Source organism: Gossypium hirsutum, chromosome D02 (assembly GCF_007990345.1).
Source record: "Gossypium hirsutum isolate 1008001.06 chromosome D02, Gossypium_hirsutum_v2.1, whole genome shotgun sequence".
Classification (NCBI taxonomy): domain Eukaryota; kingdom Viridiplantae; phylum Streptophyta; class Magnoliopsida; order Malvales; family Malvaceae; genus Gossypium; species Gossypium hirsutum.
In genome coordinates this window covers 66,264,422-66,275,558 of record NC_053438.1, presented here as the reverse complement: position 1 = coordinate 66,275,558, position 11,137 = coordinate 66,264,422, and positions in this window count along the sequence as shown.

The following is an 11,137-nucleotide window of genomic DNA, read 5'->3' as shown; positions in this document are numbered from 1 at the left end:
ACAAATCTATCACTTCCTTCGGCATGGTGCCTCAATCCTTCCCTGAAGATATTTCCCAATCCTTTCCCGGTAAGGCTCCTCTTCCTACCATCAATCGCAATCCCATCTCAGTGGTCCTGGATATTTCGGTACTGGGATCTATTTCCCTCCGCAATAAACATCGCGTTCACAAATTCTAACGATCGAAAAGAACATTCTAGTGCCTCATCGTTGATGTCCACATAAGGTGCATCGCTAGTCATCATTGCGATAATATCCTCCTCTGCATCTATTGTTACCAACCGATCCTCCGATACAACTTCACCTTCTGATGTAATGATGAAGGTACTGCCCCTGCTGAGTGTATCCACGGTCTCCCCAATAGACAGTTGTAGGAGGGTTTAATATCCATTACCAAGAAATCCACCTCATAAGTGACTGGGCCAATCCTTAATGGTACCTCAATTCTCCCCATAACCTCCTTTTTGTTCCATCAAATGCCCTTACTATGCTCTGGCATGCTTTCATGTGCGAACTGTCTATTGTAATCGACTAAGAGTGGACAAAGGCAATACATTTAGTGCAGATCCATTATCAACCAAGGCCCCCGGGAGTGTGTACCCTTTGCATCGGACAGTAACATGTAGGGCTTAGTAGAACCTCTTCCTCCGGATGGTATTTCATCATCACTGAAGAAGATAAAATGTCAGCACCAATATTGTTGATCAGCCGATCCAGCTTGTTTACCGAAATATCGTCAGCCACATATGTTTCGTTTAGCACCTTTAATAGTGCATTCCGATGTACTTCCGAGTTTAAGAGCAAAGCTAATACAGAAATGCGGGCTGGCTGTTTGTGTAGTTGCTCCACAACACTGTATTCACTGTGTTTCAAAAACTTCAGAAACTCCTTTGCCTCCTCTTCTTTTATTGGTTCATTTACCAATGGTTCAACTTCTACTGCTTTCCCTTTCCTCTGTTCTTTCTTCCAATTCTCTTCCCTGGACGACTCTGCTTGAGCGTCATATCTTTTCCCTTGCGCGTGTAAAAAACTGTTTCCTGATTTCTTTCTGCTTCTTTTCCCAAAACGGTCACATTACACCCGTAATTCCACGGCACCATTTTGTTATCCCTATAAGAGAAATTTGATGGTTTCTGGATTACAATTTCGGTGTTACCTGGGCCCTAACCTCATTACCCTTAGGGCGTGAGATAATGACCACAGGATGATTTGGAGCCTTTGTTCCCAACTCTGTCGCGCATATGCTCCTCATTTCTTTCGCATCTTCGTAAAACCTCATCTCTTTGTTATCCATCATGCTTTGAACCAAAGCCTTAAATCCTTCACATTCTTGGATTTGTGCCCTGTTTTATGGTGAAATTCACAATAATTTCCCATCTCATGCCCTTCCTCAGAATCTGAAATAACCAAACCTCTTTTCGCCATTTCTTTCCAGACCCGTTTCAATGGAGTTTTTACTTCAGCAATGTCAGTCTTGACTTCTTCTCCCGTACCTTCGCTAACCATATTCACCCCCTTATCTGCGTGATTAGGTAACGGATTCTTTGCGTTAGGTGAGTCGTCAAGTTTGACAACACCTAAATTGATGAGTCCTTCTACTACCTTCTTGAAGGCAGTACAATTTTCTATCGAGTGCCCAGAATTCCCGCATGATAATCACATTGCGCGTTCGTATCATACCATTTTGGATACGGGGGTTGTAGAGGACTCAAGTAACGAGGAGCAACAACATGTGCATCGAATAAAGTTTGATACAACTCCTTGTATGACATCGGGATTGGCGTGAATTGGGCTTTTCAGTAGTTTGCCTAGCTCCTGACTCTTGTCTTGATGATCCCTGTTGATTAGCAACCACTTTCTTTGGTTGATTCACAGTAATTGACCTACCATAAGCATTCACATTATTCACTTCATTTTCTCTTTTCCTCGGGGGTGCCCTCTATTATTTTCTCCTCCATCTATTTTTCCACTTTTAATGGCATGCTCAATCATTTCACCATTCATGATTATATCCGAGAAATTTTTTGAAGCCTTCCCAACATGTGAGTGATGAACGGGGCTTTCAAAGTGTTAATAAAAAGCGTCGTCATCTCCTTTTCCAAAAGCGGTGGTTGCACTTGAACTGCCACCTCCCTCTGCGCATATTGTCTGAAGCTTTCGTTCGATTTCTTCTCTAGATTTTGCAGAGTTATCCTGTCAGGCATCATTTCTGAGACATGATTGTACTGTCTCAGGAAAGCCTGTGCTAAATCCCTCCAAGTAGCAATTTTGGCTCGGCTCAGCTGATTGTACCACTTTGACGCTGCTCCCGTAAGACTTTCCTGAAAGCAATGTATTAATAATTGATCATTATTAATATGCCCCGTCATTCTTCTACAAAACATAGTAATATGGGATCCTGGGCAACTAGTCCCGTTGTATTTTTCAAATTCCGGCATCTTAAATTTGTAAGGGAGCACCAAGTCAGGAACCAAGCTCAGATCCTTTGCATCTATTCCATAGTTTTCAATGCTTTCTATTGCCCTAAACTTCTCTTCTATCCATTTCCATTTCTCCTCAAATTGTTTTGGAAATTCCTCCTTCGCTTGTCCTTTTCAACCATCTCGTCAAGATCTGGGACAGCAATATTATTCGGGCTATCACTGGGATTAAAGCCCGCTCCGGGTTGAAAATTCATTGGGATTGAAGCATCGCCTTGGAACTGCTGGGGCCTAACCGACACAGAGGGTCTCCGCGGATGCAGCTCAGTCTGTACTTGCGCATGAGGAGGCGTGAAACCTGGAGGATAAAGTGGTTCACCATTGTTTTCTTCTTCACTAACAATCACAGGACCTTTACCCTTATCTACTCCCTTCAATAATTGCGTCATCTTAGCCACCAGATCATTTTGGGACTCCTCCATCTTTTGCACCATGTCACGCTGAATCTTTTCTATTTGCTCTTTCATTTGCGCCTGCAACTGGTCCTGCATTTCTCTTTGAAGTCGCTCTAGCTTCTCCAACCTTTGGTCCATAATTTTTGTCTTAGCTCGGGTACCGTAATTTTGTTGGTTTTCCAGGTTAACTGAAATAATTTTATTCGATTAGGTTTTTTTAATGGTCATTAATGCATATGATGTGATGCAATGCATGAAAAGAATGCAAAGAAAAAGAGGCACTGATTCTCATTCAACTTCATTAGAAAACTTTACTAGATAAAGAGTTTCTTTACATAAAATAGACTACATATATGGCTTTGCCCTTACACTCAAAGCCTTAACCTTTCTAAGAAGCCAAGCTAACTCTCGGCCCCTGTCGGACTCTAACTCATACTTCAAACTTAATAGATCAGCCTGAACCGCTAGAGTTTGCAGATGATCAGCTACCTCGCGCACTTGAGTCACCGCCTCTCCCATAATATAATCTCTTTCTCCAATCTGCTCTTGAGACCGACGGAATTGTCTTTGCCACTGCTCATTACTTTCTTCCAGAAGCTCTATCCGGATTTCACTATTGTGCAATGCATTCTCTAGCCCTCCTATTTGTCTTTTCAATTCTTCAATTTTGTCTAAGCTCGCCCTTAATTCAACCGTAGCATTACGATTACAGTACTGGTGAAGCGATCTTTCTAGTTCAGTTATCCGGACCTTCAACTCCGTCTTCTCGTCTTGGCAATCTAGTAGACTCTTTCCCAAGGCGACTTCTCGAGCCTGAGTATCCTGGAATTTCTTTTCCCATTGATTAGCTTTCGTCTTTTCCTTCTGAATTTCTTGTCGCCATTGTTCTGGCGTTTTACCCAAGCCAGCAGCTCTTACCGACCTACGCAACTTCTTGTAATCTGTCTTCAGGCTGTCCAAATCTTCTTCTGCTTTGTTCTTTCCTTTTCTCAACTTGTTGGCCTCTAATCTTTGAATGTCCACATCCAGTCCTAACTGCATTTTTTCTTCCTCTAGTTGTTCTATCTTCTTCCCCAATTCTAAACTCCTTTTTTTGAATTCTTGTTTGATGATTTCTATCTCAGAAGGCAAAACTTGTAAGTGTTCCTCTAAAGATCGAGCAGTTTCGGAATTTGACGCCGGGATGTTGTCGTTGATCCTTTGATCACGCCACTGACCATACTCGGGGGTAATTGCCGGACCCACGGCTAAGATCTTCATTCGACGAGTCTGGTTCCAGGTACTAGATATTTCTCGAACCTTCTTCTTGTAATTGTCCTCCCTATAGGAAAAATCACTATAAGCCAACCCCTGCGTTGCTGGTATGAATTGTCGTGATCTATACTGTCTTGATACGAGTAGAGGAGCATATCCGATAGCTCCCCATATTCCGAGCAGCGGAACCCAGTCAAAATCTCCGCATCGGTATAATATCTCATCAGGAATTAACCAAGGAGCCCTCCATTCAATATCCTCATCCTGGAGATTCTGGAGTATCTCTATCCATTTTTCTTCTGAAATATCATCCCGTCTTGGCGTGGCCACCAATTCTCCTAGAGGGGAGTAGCTATCGGAGAATACCCGATAAGAGACCTTTTCGACCTTCCAGAAGTGGCTATGGAACCATGCCAATAAGAGCTGCGCGCATCCAATAAACCTTCCCTCCCCTACTTTTCGACACGCATTCAGGGATCTAAAAGTTTCAGCGAGTATTGCCGGAACCGGTGTCACCCCTTTACTAAGCCGATCAAACAAATCAGATACGGCCTCGTCTATGTGTCCTAAAGCTTTGGGGAAAACCACTAGTCCATAGATACCTAAAGCGAAGACATCGACCCTTTTCTTTAAGTCCGGATGTACAAGCACCAAATCTCGCAAACTTTTCCAAGGAACACATTTACTGTCGCCCTTCTGTTGGATCCGGGCAGCGACCCACTGCTCGCTCATCCCAGTGATGTTCATTAATTTCTTTAACAACGGAGGGACACATGCAGCTCTAGAATAAGCCTTGTCGACTTGAATCTTTGGGCACCGAAGCAAGGTCGTATACTCTTCCACAGTAGGCGTCAAATCTACCTTCCCAAAAGTGAAACAACTGTAGGCAGGATTCCAAAACTGAGCAAGGGCTCGGAATAAATACTTGTCCACTTTGACACTAAGCAGATAAGGTAGGTCACCGTAGTTACAATAGAACAGCTGCTTGGCCTCAACATCCCATTGATCCCAGACTTCTTTCATTTCTCGAAGGTCATTCTGGATTACACTAATACGGGTAAAATCCCACAATTCTGACACGTACCCTTCGGTAAGACTATCGCCTTTCTCCCGTTGTGTTGTTTCAGCCCATATTCGCACAGCCGCATTATCCTCTACTTTATCAACAAACCCCTTTTCCATGATAAGCTTTCTACCAAGAAACTGAACGCGAATCGACACCTCTTTTAGAATGAAGATGCCATGCAATCACAAACAAGGTAAATTAGCATTAAACACAGAATAAGATTTAAAATAAGCGACAATAAATACAACATTCATTTAGGTAAGCACTAAAAATTTGGAATAGCTCTACTTAGGTCGGTTCCTATGGCTCATTACATGAGGTTTGGCTCTAAAGTAGGGTACCTGAACCAGCAGATTCCTCGATCCTCACCCATTATAGGCTCATACGGACCAAGTTCGATTCAGGGGGATACATTTCCCTATGGCCATGCGGAGATGAAAATCTCACGAAGACATAGGTACGGATGTATCCCGGAAGCGATTCACTATCCCATGCGGAGGTGAAAACCTCACGAAGGCGTAGTTTCTCACTCCCACTTAAAAGGGTGTGACCAACGGTCATGCAATGCAATGCAGAAAAATATAAAAATTTAAAATACAAAACCTGATGAAAACTATAACTCAAAACAAATGAAATGCAATGAGAGGATCGTAAATTTAAACCAAAATTTTAACTTTCGACAAAAAGACAAAAAATAATCAACTCGTGGCTTGACTCTCTTATTCTAAGGTCTCCCCAGCGGAGTCGCCAAGCTGTTGACACCATTTTTTTTTGGATAAAACGGGGTCGACTTGGGTTTTAAAAAAATGAAACAGGAGTCGCCACCAATCCTTTTTATAAGGTGTGATTGGATCACCTCGAAAAGCGGTCGTTTTTAATAAACGGTTTGATTTTATTAAAACAACAAGTTTGGTCCGCGAAATTCAAAAAACGGGTTCGGGAGTCGGTTACACACGAGGAAGGATTAGCACCCTCGATACGCCCAAAATTGGTACCTTAGTTGATTACTTAATGTCTTAATGTCGAAAATTGAAAACTTAGAAGAATTAAAAAATACGATCCTTGTATTAAAACGTTGAAAATTTTCAGGAAAATGGGCATATTTCACATTATTCGAGAAAGAGAATCATATCCAGTAAGTTAGAATACAATGTCTCAAATTCCCAATACGTGAATGAATGCCAGAATTTTACTTATTTAAAAGATATTTTATTATCTCGGGTTTAGAAATAAATCAGGCCCAGTAAGTTAGGGCACGATCTTTTCTTAATTCCCGAGATCGTTTAAAAACTTGAGTTTGAAAAGATTCGTGTTTTTAGATTTATTATGAAAATCGAAACCCATTAAGTTAGAGTACGATCCTTTTAAATCTAAACACGGAATATTTTTTAAAACAAATTTTGTCATACGAGTAAAATAAAACACGAAAATCGTAGTAAAAAAATGTGAAAACAAATTACATTGTTGTTATACGTGGTAAAATCATAATACATATAAAAAATAAAAAATAATACGAGCAATAGCAACGATATAAAATAAATAAAAGTCATACCTACAATCATATAAAATAACAATATATATAATCAAATAAATTAAAACATTCATTCAAAATAATAACGAAAATGAAATAAATAAGTAACAAATACAATTAAATATAAAAGGATATATATAGACATAAACTAAAATATGTATATATATAAATTAGCAAAATGTATAAAGTATATTTTAATATATAAAAGAAGCGATGAATATGTATATAAAAAATATGTACATATATATGGGTGTATAAAACTATGGAATATGAAAATAATAAAATACATATAAAAGTAAGTACATATATGTGTTGAAAAATAAAAGAAAGTATGTATGTACAAATTAAAGTTTAAAAATAATGAAAATATACGTATGTATACGAATAAATACGTTAATTTTGATACATGTTTAAAAAATATATTGAAAATGTATATATGTGTTTATGTAAATTAAGATATACAAAAATATGTATGTACGTACATATAAAAATATATATATATTTATAAAATAAAAGGATATGTATGTGTATAAATTAATAGTAACATGTGTGTATATACGGATTTATAAAAAAGGGTATATTTTAAACTATAAAGATTATGTATAAATATGTATATATTTAGGAAAATGAAAATATATAAATGTATAGATATATATACATAAGTTGAAAAATATATAAACTATATAAGTATATATGTTATAAAAACAATGTATGTATATCACAAAAATATATGCATGTATATGTATATGTGCCAGAACTCTAAATAAAATAAACATAAACAAATAAGTAATAATAATAATAAAATAAACAAAAATAATAAAGTGGCTAAAAAAAAGGGCTAAATCGAAATAAAAAAGAAAATACTGGGCGAATTTGGAATGACAAAGGACGAAAAGGACCAAAATGTGACTCGCGCGAAAGGATGGAGGGTCAAAACAGAAAATATTCCCACGTGGTCCAAACGACGTCGTTCTAACAAAGCCTGAGCAGACGGTCGATGGACCAAATCGTAAGAAAGATGGACATTTAGGGCAAAATTAAAACAAATAATAAAAGGGAATAGGACCCAATTGTATGGCCTCAAAAAGCGGAAGGACTGAGGGTGCAAATAACCCCTCTGGTCCAAAAACACGCGGATCCCAGGCGGTACGGGTCGGGTCTCGGGTCAGGAGCCCAAAACGACGTCGTTTTGGGGCTGTCCTGACCCTATCAAAACGGTGCCGTTTCATTAGCTGAACAAAATCAAGCCTAAAACCCTAAAATACATTCAACCACTTAAGAACAAATCAAAGGAAAAAAAAAACCCTCAAGTCCTTCTCCTGCTTCATTCAGCTGAACCAAAAATAGAACCCTAACCTCCCCATTTCATTTCCCTCAGCCGAACCCTATGCTTCCCTCTTAAGTGCCGATCTGCCACCGTGAACGGCGACCAACATGCCTAAGCCTCGGGGTTCTTCTCTTTAACCTTGAGATCCTCTTTATACTTCGATCTCGGCGAAGCAGAAGAGGTTTCACGGCATATTTACAAGGTAAAACTTCGTTCTCCTTGTCTTTTCTACTTTTAAATGCTAAAACGAAAGTCCAAAAGGAAAATAAAACTCAAGAAAACTCAAAACTACAGAGAATTTAAGTCGGAAATCACCTTTTGAAACTGATTTTCTTTTTTGATTTCTTTTTCGTGTTCAATACAATTTTGTTAGAAAAATCCCCGCCTAAAACACCATCGATTCTCCCCCCCGTTTCGTTTCGGTTTTGAATGGCCCCCCTGTGATATTACATTTGTTTGGTTTTTATCCAAGAAAAAATATTTGCTGCTCTCTCTGTTGTCTCTTTCTTTGCGTGCTTGCAGGTGAGTGGGTGGAGTTGGTAATGGCAGAGACGTGACGTGCGGCGCGGCGGTAGCAGGGAGCAGGTGGACTAGGTGCGGCGGCTAGGGTTAGGGGTTAGGTTTTTTTTACAGTGTTTAGGTTAGGGTTTGTTTGTAATTGGGCTGAGGGTCTATTTTGGGTCTTGGGTTTGGGCTGGTGGGTTTGGGCCCGGGCAAAATGGGCTGTAACACCTGTTTAACTTATATTGGAATGTTTTATGTTATAAATTGAATTGTGAATTGATTGTATTTGCTCTGGCAACAAATGTGACATCTTGTAACTCAGACATGATGATCGGATTGGATACGAAGTATTACAAAGTTACTAGGTCATTCAATTTATTATCAAGTTTGTTAAGCATTGGGAAGTAAATATGTTGCAAAAGAAAAGGTTAGATTATATATTATTCGCTAGCTTTCCAGGTATATTGTATATTATGCTAAAAAAAATAAGATTGATGCACCTGCTTCAATTTCACCTAACTAGGTAGCGTTTATTAAAAGAAAAGATAATGATAAATAAAAGCAAAGTAGAAAATAGGGTTAGCTATGGTGAATGCAAATAGGCATGAGTTTGCATTTCTTGAAAATGGACTAAGCAGGCAGGTAATTGTTTTGGTAATTGAATGTAGATTAATATGTTCAATTTTTGTTGTATCGAGAAAAAGGGTTCGATTCTTGTTTCATCCATCATCATTTAAAATTATTAATGAAAGAAAATCCATTTTAATGGAAGAAGGTGAAAGTCGAGGCGAAATTCTTCATATATTTCCACCGTTCCCATGCAGTTATAAATTTGGCTAACTGACCATTATGAACATTATGAATTGCTAATTTTTAAAAATTTCTAGAATCAATTTTCATACAAAAAAACAACAGATTTCCTTCATCCATCCCCAGTTTCCCACCATTAATAAAATTCTACCTCTAATCTTTATTCATCTAAAAAGTTCTCTAATTCAGCTTATTAGAGTGGTGTAATCCAATACTCTCTAATCCCATTTGAAAAGTTTGAGGTATAACTCATTTATTAAAGAAATAAAATAGAAAAGTAAAGTTGGGAATCTATAGGGGCAAAGGATCGAGGGCCGTTTGATAAGGACCTTGCCACATAAGTTAAATCCGTATAAAACTATATTTCTTCTATTAGACGGGTTATTTAACCTTTAAAAACTGCGTATAACCGCAAACCTCTTGTATTGTTATTTTTTAACATTAGTGAATTTTTCCTCTCCTACCCATGATTTTTCCTTATAAATATTTTCCACGTAAAATTTGCATGTTCTTATTTTTCCTTCTTATTACTTTGTGATCATTCTTACTGTCATTATCGGCGTCTAGTATAACAAAACTTATATTCAATCTTGAATTTTGCTTCTTAATTCACCAAAAAAAATGCTAATTGTAAAAAAAATGTAATTAATTAATAACCATTAATGGGTTTTAATTTAATCATGCTAATTGTATTGTTTGTTTTTCTTTTCCTTTAAAATAAATTTTGGTATAAATATTTTCAAGTCCTGTGACCTTGATTAATTAAATTTTGTTGACAATTGACCATGTAAGAGAGATCACAATTCAGGTACCAAAATCTACTTTTTGGAATATACACCAAGCAACCAACTAATGTAGGGTGAATTCTTAAGTGAAGCAGGACACCCAATTTATAATTTACGTACATGCAAATCTAATGATTTAATACATGGTTGGTATTATTATAAGTATTAGTGTAAAAGTACGTGGGTTCGAACATGTTAAGATAAATTTATCTTTTTATTTAAAGGTTGGAATCTAAGTATTTTATCATTAAAATTTGGAGCGATGACATATGTCCTATAATGTATAATAAAATATTTAAAATATAAATGTAAAAAAAAAAAAGGTACATCACAATTTTTTAACTTTGCTTGTAGTGTTAAAATATTACACTGTTTGTATACTAAATATTAACCATAAAATTTGTAAATGTGTCAAAAAAAAGAGAAAAGATAAAGTAATATTTAGTCCTTAAATTTATTAATTTTCCTCAATTTGGTTCTTAATTTTTTCTCTGAACTTGAATTCCATCAATAAATTATTCATTGCTTTGTAATGTCGTTTAATAGGTGATTATTAAGATTGTACCATGACATCATTTTATTCTTTTAATCATGGAATTTAAAAATATATATCTTAATATATAATTACAAATATATAAAATTTTACAAAGAAGATTTTGAACTTAAAAAAAACCAGATAAAACATGACTTAAGTTTTTTTTTTCCTGATTGTTTTAAAAACTGCTCTTGAACCCAAACATAAAAGTATTTTTTTTAGCTTTCATCTTTACAAAAATCATTTTTAGGGTCAAATGATATTTTTAACCCTTATTTATAAATCTAATGTATTTTATGTAATATTTATATTGATTATACAATTATTTCCCCATTAAAATTTATTTCAAATATATAACATTATATTTTTAAAATATAGCTTACATATTCAAATTAAATTTTACAAATAATTAATATTAATTGTTTAAATTTTTTTGAAATTTATATTTCA